Raw genomic sequence first — 12091 nt, forward strand, 5'->3', positions numbered from 1 at the left:
GAAGTCTCCGGTTTTTCTGAGCCAAAATAACCTGAAACTGAGTTTATGGAACGAGAATACATATCCAAAAATCATAAAGCAGCAGCTCAGAGGATGACAATGTATTTGAAAGGCCACATGTAGAAAAAGATGAAACATGAGATTTGACAGATGGAACCTTTTCTCAGCGTTGGACTGCACTGTAGGAGCAGTAGTGAAACAGTGGATAAAGACTGACCACACCACAGCATTGAGATGTAAATAGGTAAGACAAAGGGAATAGTCTGGGACAGTTTTTATTGTGTACCAAAACCAATGCACAAGCCAAAGGTCTCTATGTGCTCTGAATTGTGTGCATCAGCAAAGCCAAGAAGGTCCATACAATGAAGAATTTAACAAAGGAACCAAGGGAACCAGGTCCTTCTCTGTGGTAGATGTTGGTCAAAATGTGTCTCTACCTCTCTCTTTGTGTGATAAGCATCAGTGCCTCAGTGCCGAACATGATATCTTTAATATTTGCACAAATGCATTTCAACAGGCTCAGTATGCCAACCTGTTTAATGGATGTGTCCTCAGTTTCTTGATCCGGCCTCTGGATGGCAATATCAGGAGGTGGTGGCTGGAGGAAACAACAAAGAAATACCCTTAACATTTACAACAAGACTCAATTAGGTGTGCTCCTTATATCCACTTTACTTTCACAAATCCATCAAAATTGATCTGTGATGAATACTGGTTGTCTGATGCCCTTGACCTTTTTTCATTGGTGACAGAGACATGAGTGAAATAATAATAATAATAATAATAAATCATTTATAAAGCGCCTGGCTACACAGAATTGTGTGTCCTCGCGCTGACTGCTGATATATTACAGAGATCGATAGGCAACTGTAGAGAATAAGCTCAGGAGAAATTACATGTTGGGGAAGAGATACGTTTTTAATTTTCCCCGAAATCTCAATTCAGATGGCTCCATCCGCAGGTAAAGCGGGAGAACATTCCAGTGTTTGGCAGCCAAGTACCTAAAGGAGCTTCCACCCATTTTGGCCCTGAAAATTCGAGGGAGTTTAAATATCATCATACCAGATGATCTGAGGTTCCGGGTCGGTCGATGTATAGTGAGGAGTTTTTTTAGGTATTCAGGGCCTTTGTCCTGGGCGATGCGATGAGCATAGCAGAGGGACTTGAGCATAGCAGAGTGAAGGTCAAACAATAATTTTAAGAAATGGAGGTATGTCAATACCATTGCAAAAATGTAATTCCACTGATGGGAAATGGATAACTGTATGAGAACTCCAAGACTTGTCTTGGTATACAATCATTTTTGAAAATAGCAGATGTCATGGAAAGCTCATGACAACCTGGAAAAAGTATACAATACTATTATATACCAACTGGGTATAAATCGCAAAAGTGGTGAATCAGGAGTTACGTGAAGGGGTGAAGTATGGTATATAGAGGTAAAGGAGTTAAGAGTAAAGGGGAGTTAGGGGGATGAAAATATGCATGAATGACAGTGAATGGCCTTTAGAGTGGCAATATGTAACAAGGTGAACAGCCATGCAATTGTACTCAGTTTTTAATAAATCCTCTCTGAGCCACTTAATCTACAATGACCTGGGAACAATGTTAGATTTTAGTATAAAAACAGTATAAATATTAAAGAAGTAACTGCTTACTATGCCCCTTATGGCCTTTTCCCTATCGACTACAGTTGGAGGCTGACTTTATTGGTAAAAGAGATAGTCAGAAAGAGTTCTCTATGAAAGACAAACTATGGTAATTATTGAAAGTTTTCTCAGGTGCATTTTTAGTCTCTCTGACCAAATCAAGTGCAGTGGTGTCCTTATGTCCACAAGGGCAGACCTATATAAAAGCAGTGTTGGACATGCTGTAAGGGTATTATACTACATTTGTGAACCAATAATACAGCATTACATAATATGGAAGATAATCATTTTATCACCAACAACAGTTAATGCTAATTCTACATTGTTTCTGAAAATTAATTTTTATTATCTTGTTTAGGTGAATCAGAAATCATAGTATAATTCTGCCGCTCATGTCGATGTCCTTACCAAAGCTATCAAGTGCAAATAAAAAAAGTTCTATTTGCACCCTCCTACATCTCTAACAATCATCATCAGTTGGCATTGTAGAATGTTTGATGATAAGGGTTTTTAGATATATTATGCCGTAATTCACCGGGTGGCCCATTTAGGTTACTCAAACTGAAATCACTCATGTCTTGCACATGTTTACATGGAACGTTCGGACTTTGAAATGTCAGCAAAACTTGTGGGAATTCTCTTTCTGCATGGAACTCCCCATTCTGAGCTATGACTGTGTTAATATCTGAATTTGTGGTACTGTCACTCATTTCATATGAATCCCCAAGCAAATTAAAAAATTAATGGTATGAATAGTAAACACCACTATTAACTCATTCCCTTTAATGAGTGCTCGTAAATATACTAGCCTCAGGTTTCACTGTGGCAAAATAGCAGGGATGGCTCACCTGTAAGCGTGGGTACAGCCTGCAGTGCCACGGGACAGTTGACTCGGTCCAAGTCCCCTGTGTTGAGGCAGACATCTGTCCCTAATCACACAGTGGTCCCCACACCTTGCAGCGAGTCAGCATGCCTCTGCAGCCCCTGCGCACCACAGCTGCAGCCACAAGACTGCGGTAGCCACAGCAGCACCCAAACCAGGACGGGCAGCCTCTCCCCTTGCTCCGCCACTCCAACCCCCATGACAGACGCCCAAGATCTCACTGCTGCTAGGCCTAATCAGGTCCCAGGTAGTAGGCTTGTAGCATGCAGGATATCGCATAGTGGCAGCTCCAGTGGCCCGAATGGTTATTGCAGGCCTGCCCCAGCCACACTCCACAGCACACAGCTCTGGTTTCCAGCTGTCCAGGCATGCCTACCCACCACCTTCCAGCACCCTGTGAAGGGTGGTATTCATTCCCCATCGCCTAGCGTCAGGTAGGTGATTGAGGCAGGTCCACGGACGACCTCCCCAATGGAACACACCTGACTAGGCTGCAGGTTCGCAGGACAATGACTGAGTTCTGTGGGAAGGAAGTATAATCTCCAAAATGGGTTCTGTGGTACCACACTGGACGCAGGAATGAGAAGAGCGAGTGATCTTTAGTGGATGTGCCTTTCAGGGTGACCTGAAATTAAACACTTTTAAATGTCAGAGAAAGTTGCAGAAACAGAACCTCTCCACGGAACTCCCCATTCTAAACTATGAATATGTTAATACCTTGGATACCTTGGGTGGGCATTCTGTTACAAATTTGTGGTTGTGCAGGTCAATTTCAAGAATTTCTATATGAATTTGAGGAGGCACAGTAAACAAAATGAACAGCACTATAAACTCATTACCCATAATGTACAATTGTAAATATACTATGGCTAAATATTTTAAACTGGGCTTATGCAACAGCAAATACATATTCAAGAATCACAGATCAATGGCAGGGATGATTTATATATACGAGGAAGCGAATGTGTTTAAAAGGCTGCATCATGGAAAAGACGAAAAAGGACCTTGGAGAGATGGTACTTCATGTCTGAGGAGTGGACTTGAGTAAAGGAGCAAAGAATTAAATAATTAATAATGGCTGCCTAAATCAGTGAACAGAGGGGTGAGCATGTGACGGGATTAGCCGGGAACAGATCATACTAAGTACCACAGTCTGTGCACAAGACTTTAGTCTTAAATGACTCTGAAATGTGTGCCTCAGCAAAACAAAGATGGTCGTGAGTTTGGAAAATTTAACCTTGGAACCAGGCCCTCGTCTCTCATTGATAATGGACAAAGGGTATCTCTAGTCCTCTAAGCATGGTAAGCATGATCAAAATCGGTACCAAACAGGATATTCTTGAGTTTTTCACAAACATATATCAACAGACTGATTATACTAACCTCTTCAAGTGGTTTTTCCTCAATTGTCTGATCCAGCTTCTGATCAGCAACATTTGTTGTAGGTACCTGGAAGAAACAAAAAAAGAACAAACATTTACAACAAAATATAATTATGTGTGGGGTAATTTGGCATTTGGATTTCACAAATCATTGAAGTTTATCTAATGTGGTCACTGGGTTTCTAATGTCCCTTACCTCCTTACATTTGGGATGGCGTCATCAATGCAAGTCAGAAAATAATTTTAAGAAATAGAGCTATGGGAACACCTCCACAAGAAATACATTTGGGTGATGGGAAATGGACAGGTTTATGAGTAGTCTAAAAATTGTAACAGTATATACATAACATAATATATGATGGAAGGAATGATTGCAATTAGTCTAACCACTGGCAGTCGCTTGGTGTAGCATTCCAACCCATCATTCTTTTGTCCACCATGCTAATTCAGATTAAACCCAGTGATATGCAAAATAACGATTGACTGAGACTTAGCCCGAGTAATTAACAATAGCTGAAATTAGTTCAAGCGTTCTAGCCATCACTGTTTTGTATACTACAGTATATAAATCGCTGTTGAAAATAATAGATTTTTAGAAAAGGACGCGATGATAAAATAGACAAGTGAAGAGATAGAGATTGAGAGATTTGGAATTAAGAGCTAAATCAGTGAGCTTCTTTTAGGTTGTGAAGAGGAAGAAAATGAGCATGAATTACATTGAATCGCTTTTTAACTGGAGATACTTAACAATATGAACAATTCTATCAATTAATTCTACTTTTAGGAAGTCTAAGCTGATGCCATTTAGTTTCAAAGAACTGGGAAATGTTTTAGACTGTTATCATAAGAGCAGTATATATTCGAGAATAAAACTACTTACTGTGTCCTTTGTGCCCTCTTCACCGTCCACTGCACTAGGAGGCAGGCTCTAAAGGCAACAGAAAAATGCAGAAAGAATTGTTGTGAATGACAAACTATGAAAATTAATGTACAGATTTCACAAGTGCAATCATAGTCTCTATAAAACACATGACGGCAGTGGCACCTTTATTTAGATAAGGCCAGATCCACGTAAAAGTAGTGTTAAGTGTGATGAAATGGGCTAAGACTGCATTAATGACAAAGTAATACATCATTGCAACATGTAAAGTCTCATTCTTTTATCAACAACAAAAGCTTGAGCTAATTCCACATTTTTTTTAATGATTTTGTATTATCATTTTTTGTCCAAACAGTAATCATTACACACTTTGATCATTCATTTAGTCACCTTAAATTGTTCCAGTAGAATACACTCATGTCTTTTACATTTTTACGTTGACACACTACTCATGCAAATGTCATAAAAACCTGTTGAAACACTAATTCTGTTTTGTGCACACCAGTCTAACCTACAAATTGTGTTATTACCTTAAATACAATGTGTGGGAATCCTTTTAGTAATTCATGGTACTCTTACTTTTTTTTGTGACTCTCCAAAAGGTGTAGGTATGAGCACTGAACACCAATAATAATTCATTCCACATAATGAGTACGTGAATATGGAAGTCTCCGGTTTTCCTGAGCCAAAATAACCTGAAACTGAGTTTATGGAACGAGAATACATATCCAAAAATCATAAAGCAGCAGCTCAGAGGATGACAATGTATTTGAAAGGCCACATGTAGAAAAAGATGAAACATGAGATTTGACAGATGGAACCTTTTCTCAGCGTTGGACTGCACTGTAGGAGCAGTAGTGAAACAGTGGATAAAGACTGACCACACCACAGCATTGAGATGTAAATAGGTAAGACAAAGGGAATAGTCTGGGACAGTTTTTATTGTGTACCAAAACCAATGCACAAGCCAAAGGTCTCTATGTGCTCTGAATTGTGTGCATCAGCAAAGCCAAGAAGGTCCATACAATGAAGAATTTAACAAAGGAACCAAGGGAACCAGGTCCTTCTCTGTGGTAGATGTTAGTCAAAATGTGTCTCTACCTCTCTCTTTGTGTGATAAGCATCAGTGCCTCAGTGCCGAACATGATATCTTTAATATTTGCACAAATGCATTTCAACAGGCTGAGTATGCTAACCTGTTTAATGGATGTGTCCTCAGTTTCTTGACCCGGCCTCTGGATGGCAATATCAGGAGGTGGTGGCTGGAGGAAACAACAAAGAAATACCCTTAACATTTACAACAAGACTCAATTAGGTGTGCTCCTTATATCCACTTTACTTTCACAAATCCATCAAAATTAATCTGTGATGAATACTGGTTGTCTGATGCCCTTGACCTTTTTTCATTGGTGACAGAGACATGAGTGAAATAATAATAATAATAATAATAAATCATTTATAAAGCGCCTGGCTACACAGAATTGTGTGTCCTCGCGCTGACTGCTGATATAATACAGAGATCGATAGGCAACTGTAGAGAATAAGCTCAGGAGAAATTACATGTTGGGGAAGAGATACGTTTTTAATTTTCCCCGAAATCTCAATTCAGATGGCTCCATCCGCAGGTGAAGCAGGAGCGCATTCCAGTGTTTGGCAGCCAAGTACCTAAAGGAGCTTCCACCCATTTTGGCCCTGAAAATTCGAGGGAGTTTAAATATCATCATACCAGATGATCTGAGGTTCCGGGTCGGTCGATGTATAGTGAGGAGTTTTTTTAGGTATTCAGGGCCTTTGTCCTGGGCGATGCGATGAGCATAGCAGAGGGACTTGAGCATAGCAGAGTGAAGGTCAAACAATAATTTTAAGAAATGGAGGTATGTCAATACCATTGCAAAAATGTAATTCCACTGATGGGAAATGGATAACTGTATGAGAACTCCAAGACTTGTCTTGGTATACAATCATTTTTGAAAATAGCAGATGTCATGGAAAGCTCATGACAACCTGGAAAAAGTATACAATACTATTATATACCAACTGGGTGTAAATCGCAAAGGTGGTGAATCAGGAGTTACGTGAAGGGGTGAAGTATGGTATATAGAGGTAAAGGAGTTAAGAGTAAAGGGGAGTTAGGGGGATGAAAATATGCATGAATGACAGTGAATGGCCTTTAGAGTGGCAATATGTAACAAGGTGAACAGCCATGCAATTGTACTCAGTTTTTAATAAATCCTCTCTGAGCCACTTAATCTACAATGACCTGGGAACAATGTTAGATTTTAGTATAAAAACAGTATAAATATTAGAGAAGTAACTGCTTACTATGCCCCTTATGGCCTTTTCCCTATCGACTACAGTTGGAGGGTGACTTTATTGGTAAAAGAGATAGTCAGAAAGAGTTCTCTATGAAAGACAAACTATGGTAATTATTGAAAGTTTTCTCAGGTGCATTTTTAGTCTCTCTGACCAAATCAAGTGCAGTGGTGTCCTTATGTCCACAAGGGCAGACCCATATAAAAGCAGTGTTGGACATGCTGTAAGGGTATTATACTACATTTGTGAACCAATAATACAGAATTACATAATATGGAAGATAATCATTTTATCACCAACAACAGTTAATGCTAATTCTACATTGTTTCTGAAAATTAATTTTTATTATCTTGTTTAGGTGAATCAGAAATCATAGTATAATTCTGCCGCTCATGTCGATGCCCTTACCAAAGCTATCAAGTGCAAATAAAAAAAGTTCTATTTGCACCCTCCTACATCTCTAACAATCATCATCAGTTGGCATTGTAGAATGTTTATGGTAAGGGGACACCTTTACTGCCTGGCGCCTTCCTTTTCAGCTGCAGTAGGCGCGCAGCGCTTTTAAACAGACAATTTTACTCGTTTTTGTGTGTTGTGTAAAATTTAAACTGTGCACCTGGTTTTTACCTGTTTGTTTTTAGCGAGGTAGCGCCCACATTCTTACATCATAATTGTGCCCCCCACCGCTTGCAGAAGCGGAGCGTTGTCACCTTGCATAATTTGGTTGGGCAGGAAGTAGGGCCGCCATCTTGGGGCTGCTGTCTGGCAGCGTGCCATCTCTCTCAGCGCTCTAGTCTCCGCGGGGAGAACGAGGAGGCTGTATTTAAGGCGAGCTGGTGGGAGCTGCTCGACCTTTATGGTAAGGGGACACCTTTACTGCCTGGCGCCTTCCTTTTCAGCTGCAGTAGGCGCGCAGCGCTTTTAAACAGACAATTTTACTCGTTTTTGTGTGTTGTGTAAAATTTAAACTGTGCACCTGGTTTTTACCTGTTTGTTTTTAGCGAGGTAGCGCCCACATTCTTACATCATAATTGTGCCCCCCACCGCTTGCAGAAGCGGAGCGTTGTCACCTTGCATAATTTGGTTGGGCAGGAAGTAGGGCCGCCATCTTGGGGCTGCTGTCTGGCAGCGTGCCATCTCTCTTAGCGCTCTAGTCTCCGCGGGGAGAACGAGGAGGCTGTATTTAAAGCTCGCTTCCTCCGCGCAGCGGTGACGCGCAGCGGAGGCGCCTGACTCGCGCCTGAGTCAAGCCAGAGTCCTGCCCGTCTGCGCCCGTCAGCGTCCCGGAGGCGTTTCGGGCGGCAGGCGGGGCTCTGGTCTCCCAGCATGTGCAAACCCGGCGCACTTTGTGTGCGGTATACATCTGAGGAGCTGTGCTCTCTGAACCTTCGGGAGAGCCGGTGTTGCTCTGTCTTTCCGGCACGCCATAGGGGTAAGCTTCGCTGCCCGGGCTGTAGCTGGCGCCCCAATCGGGCTATGTCATCTGCCCCGATTAGTAACAACGTGGGCACAGAGTATGCATGCATGCTGCTTAATACCAGATCGGCGTGCTGTCATGCGCAAGATATCTTTGAGCTCCTTGAGACAGAGAAGCCTCTTTGCTTATTGCTGACCGAGACATGGTGGGGAGAGTTCTCGAACCCCGACGTGGTGATGGCAATTCCGTCAGAGTATAACATCTTCAGGAAGGACAGGGTCAAGGGCAGGGGCGGAGGTGTCGCACTGGTGGTGAAGAAGGGCACGGTTTGCACCGTCTTGCAGACGGAGGATATCCGTGGCTCGGAGTCGCTTGCTTTTTCTATCATGCTAGCGCCGCACCAATCAGTGAAAGGACTCCTGGTCTATCGACCACCAGGTCCGCCCGGTACGTTCTTTGCTGACCTTGAGTCGGTGTTGCTGGGATTGGCCTTGAGAGCAGAGCATTGCATAGTTGCGGGGGACTTTAACATCCGAATGGACGATCTGTCTGACCCCGCTGCTATAAAGCTGTCCGACACCTTGACTCCGCTGAGCTTTATCCCCTACTTGAGGGGGCCGACTCATGCTAAGGGGCACACGCTTGATCAGGTCTTCTCCACTTCGCCTCTGGTGGTGGAAGAGATTCTCCCGGTTGTGTGGTCGGATCACTGCCTTGCCAAATTTTCTATCACTGGCAGTGTTAGATCGTCCGTCCCTGCCCCTCAGCAACGGGCTGGTGTTGCCAGAGCGTTCAATCGAGTGACCCCTGAGATGTTGGCTCAGGCCGCTGTGGATCACCCCTGCCCGCTTGTCGGAGACCTCGAGAGAGACCTGGAGTCCCTGCAGGAGTGGCTTGCGGATAGGCTTGAGGATCTGGCCCCGGTGTTGCCTCCCCGCTTAACATCTAAGCGGGTCTCGGCCCCTTGGTTTACTGCAGCACTGCGGGCTACGCGGCAGCAGTGCAAGGTTGCCGAAAGGGCCTGGCGGGCACACTATGACATTGTGGACAGGTCTGCCTACAAACGCGTGGTGAATGACTACCATCGGGATATCCGCCTTGCAAAGAAAATTTATCTTGCGGACAGAATCGACGCAGCATCGAACTCTAGTAAGGAAATCTTTACTATTGTGAGAGAATTTACTTCTCCCCGGACCGTCACGTCGGAAGAGGTGCCCCTAGAGTCCTGGGCGGCGGACCTTGCCTGTTTTTTTACGGCCAAGATAAAGCTTATTCAGGATTCTTTTCCATCGGGAGCGCCTGAGGAAACATCGTCTATTTCCGCGGCTGGCCTTCCCTCTCCCGCTTGGCAGGGCGCCGTTTTGGCCGAGTTTCCATCTCTGCCGGCCTCTGCCTCCTTAGCACTTATGGGCAATTTAAAATCGGGGTCGCCACTTGACCCATGCCCAGCTAAGCTCTTGGGTAAGTTGGCGGAGGTGGTTAACCCACTGGCGAACCCTCTTCTCAATCTTTCGTTGAGTCAGGGAGTGGTTCCGCCAGGATGGAAGCAGGCGATGGTCATCCCGCTGCTAAAAAAACCGGGGCTCGACCCGAAGGTCCCAGCCAATCATAGACCGATTTCGCTGTTGCCGGCCCTCGTTAAAATCCTGGAGAAGCACGTCCAGTCGGTGCTCTCCAATTACCTGGAGTCTCATGAGATCTTGCACGACTCCCAGTCTGGCTTCCGCACTAATCGTAGTACCGAAACCGCGCTCCTTGAGGTTTCTGAAACCATCAAGGGAGTGTTGGATACCGGTGGCAAAGTCATGCTGGTGTTGCTGGATTTGTCGGCGGCTTTTGACACCGTCCCCCATGATGGCCTTCTCGCAAGACTCTATGAGATTGGCCTGCGGGGGACGGTGCTCAAATGGTTTTCATCCTTTCTTGCCGACCGCCGGCAAACGATCTGGACGCCGCCTGACACCGCTGTGATGCCGCCATTGGGAGTCGGGGTCCCTCAGGGCTCTATTTTGAGCCCGACCCTCTTTAATATCTTTCTGTCCCCCTTGGCGGCGGTCGTGGAGTCTTTCGGTGTCCGGATCGTGTCATATGCCGACGACACCCAGCTCCTCTTCTCTTGCGAGAGAGGGGCTGACTTTGACGGGGAGAGTATCCGGAGTTGCCTTGGGGCTGTGTTTTCATGGTTCCAACTGCACAGCCTCAAGTGCAACTCCGATAAGTCCGAGGTACTCTTTTTCGGGTGCGATGCGGAGCCTAGCTGGCAGGCCTGGTGGCCCATTGACATGTTCCCTCCGTCCGGCTCTTCCCCTGTGGCTAAGAACTTGGGGGTTAAGATGGATGGGGGACTGTCAATGAAAGCCCAGATTTTTGGGGTGACCGGCACCTGCTTCGGCCTATTAAAAATGCTGCGGAGGTTCCTGCCTCTTTTGTCGGAGGAGCATAGGAGGCTGACAGTGCAGGCCCTGATAGGCTCCAGGTTGGATTATGCCAACATTCTCTACCTGGGCCTACCTGAGTACCTGCTGCAGCGGCTTCAGGTCGCGCAGAATGCGGCGGCCAGGGCCATTTTTGGTCTAAACAGACGCGCCAGTGCCTCTGGGTTAATTAGGACTTTGCATTGGCTTCCGATCCGTAAACGGATCGCTTTTAAGGCCATGATATTGGCCTATAAGGCACTCCACGCAGTAGGAGCTAAACATCTCCAGAAGAGAGTGGTCTTTTACCATCCGGGCCGCTCTCTGCGGTCTGAATCGCTGCTTATGGCGGCCGTCCCTCGCATTAAGAGAGCTCGCCGGGGCGGCCGTTCTTTCAGTCTGCTAGCCCCACAGATGTGGAACGCGCTTCCACTCTCACTTCGGGGAGCGACTAGTCTTTTGGACTTCAGGAGAGGTCTTAAAACCTGGTTGTTCACCCAGTAGGCCTCATTAGCTGCTCTTTCTTGTTTTTTTGTGTGTGTGTTGTCTTTTTGTGTTCTTTTTAATTGCGTTATGTTATTCTGAATCTGTTCCCCTTACCCAAAGCGCCGGGACACTCTTTTTGAGTATCCGTTGCGCTATATTAAAAACATAAATAACATAACATAACATAACATAACATAAGGGTTTTTAGATATATTATGCCGTAATTCACCGGGTGGCCCATTTAGGTTACTCAAACTGAAATCACTCATGTCTTGTACATGTTTACATGGAACGTTCGGACTTTGAAATGTCAGCAAAACTTGTGGGAATTCTCTTTCTGCATGGAACTCCCCATTCTGAGCTATGACTGTGTTAATATCTGAATTTGTGGTACTGTCACTCATTTCATATGAATCCCCAAGCAAATTTAAAAATTCATGGTATGAATAGTAAACACCACTATTAACTCATTCCCTTTAATGAGTGCTCGTAAATATACTAGCCTCAGGTTTCACTGTGGCAAAATAGCAGGGATGGCTCACCTGTAAGCGCGGGTACAGCCTGCAGTGCCACGGGACAGTTGACTCGGTCCAAGTCCCCTGTGTTGAGGCAGACATCTGTCCCTAATCACACAGTGGTCCCCACACCTTGCAGCGAGTCAGCATGC

Source organism: Lissotriton helveticus, chromosome 5_1 (genome assembly GCF_964261635.1).
Source record: "Lissotriton helveticus chromosome 5_1, aLisHel1.1, whole genome shotgun sequence".
In the NCBI taxonomy this organism is placed as follows: Eukaryota; Metazoa; Chordata; class Amphibia; order Caudata; family Salamandridae; genus Lissotriton; species Lissotriton helveticus.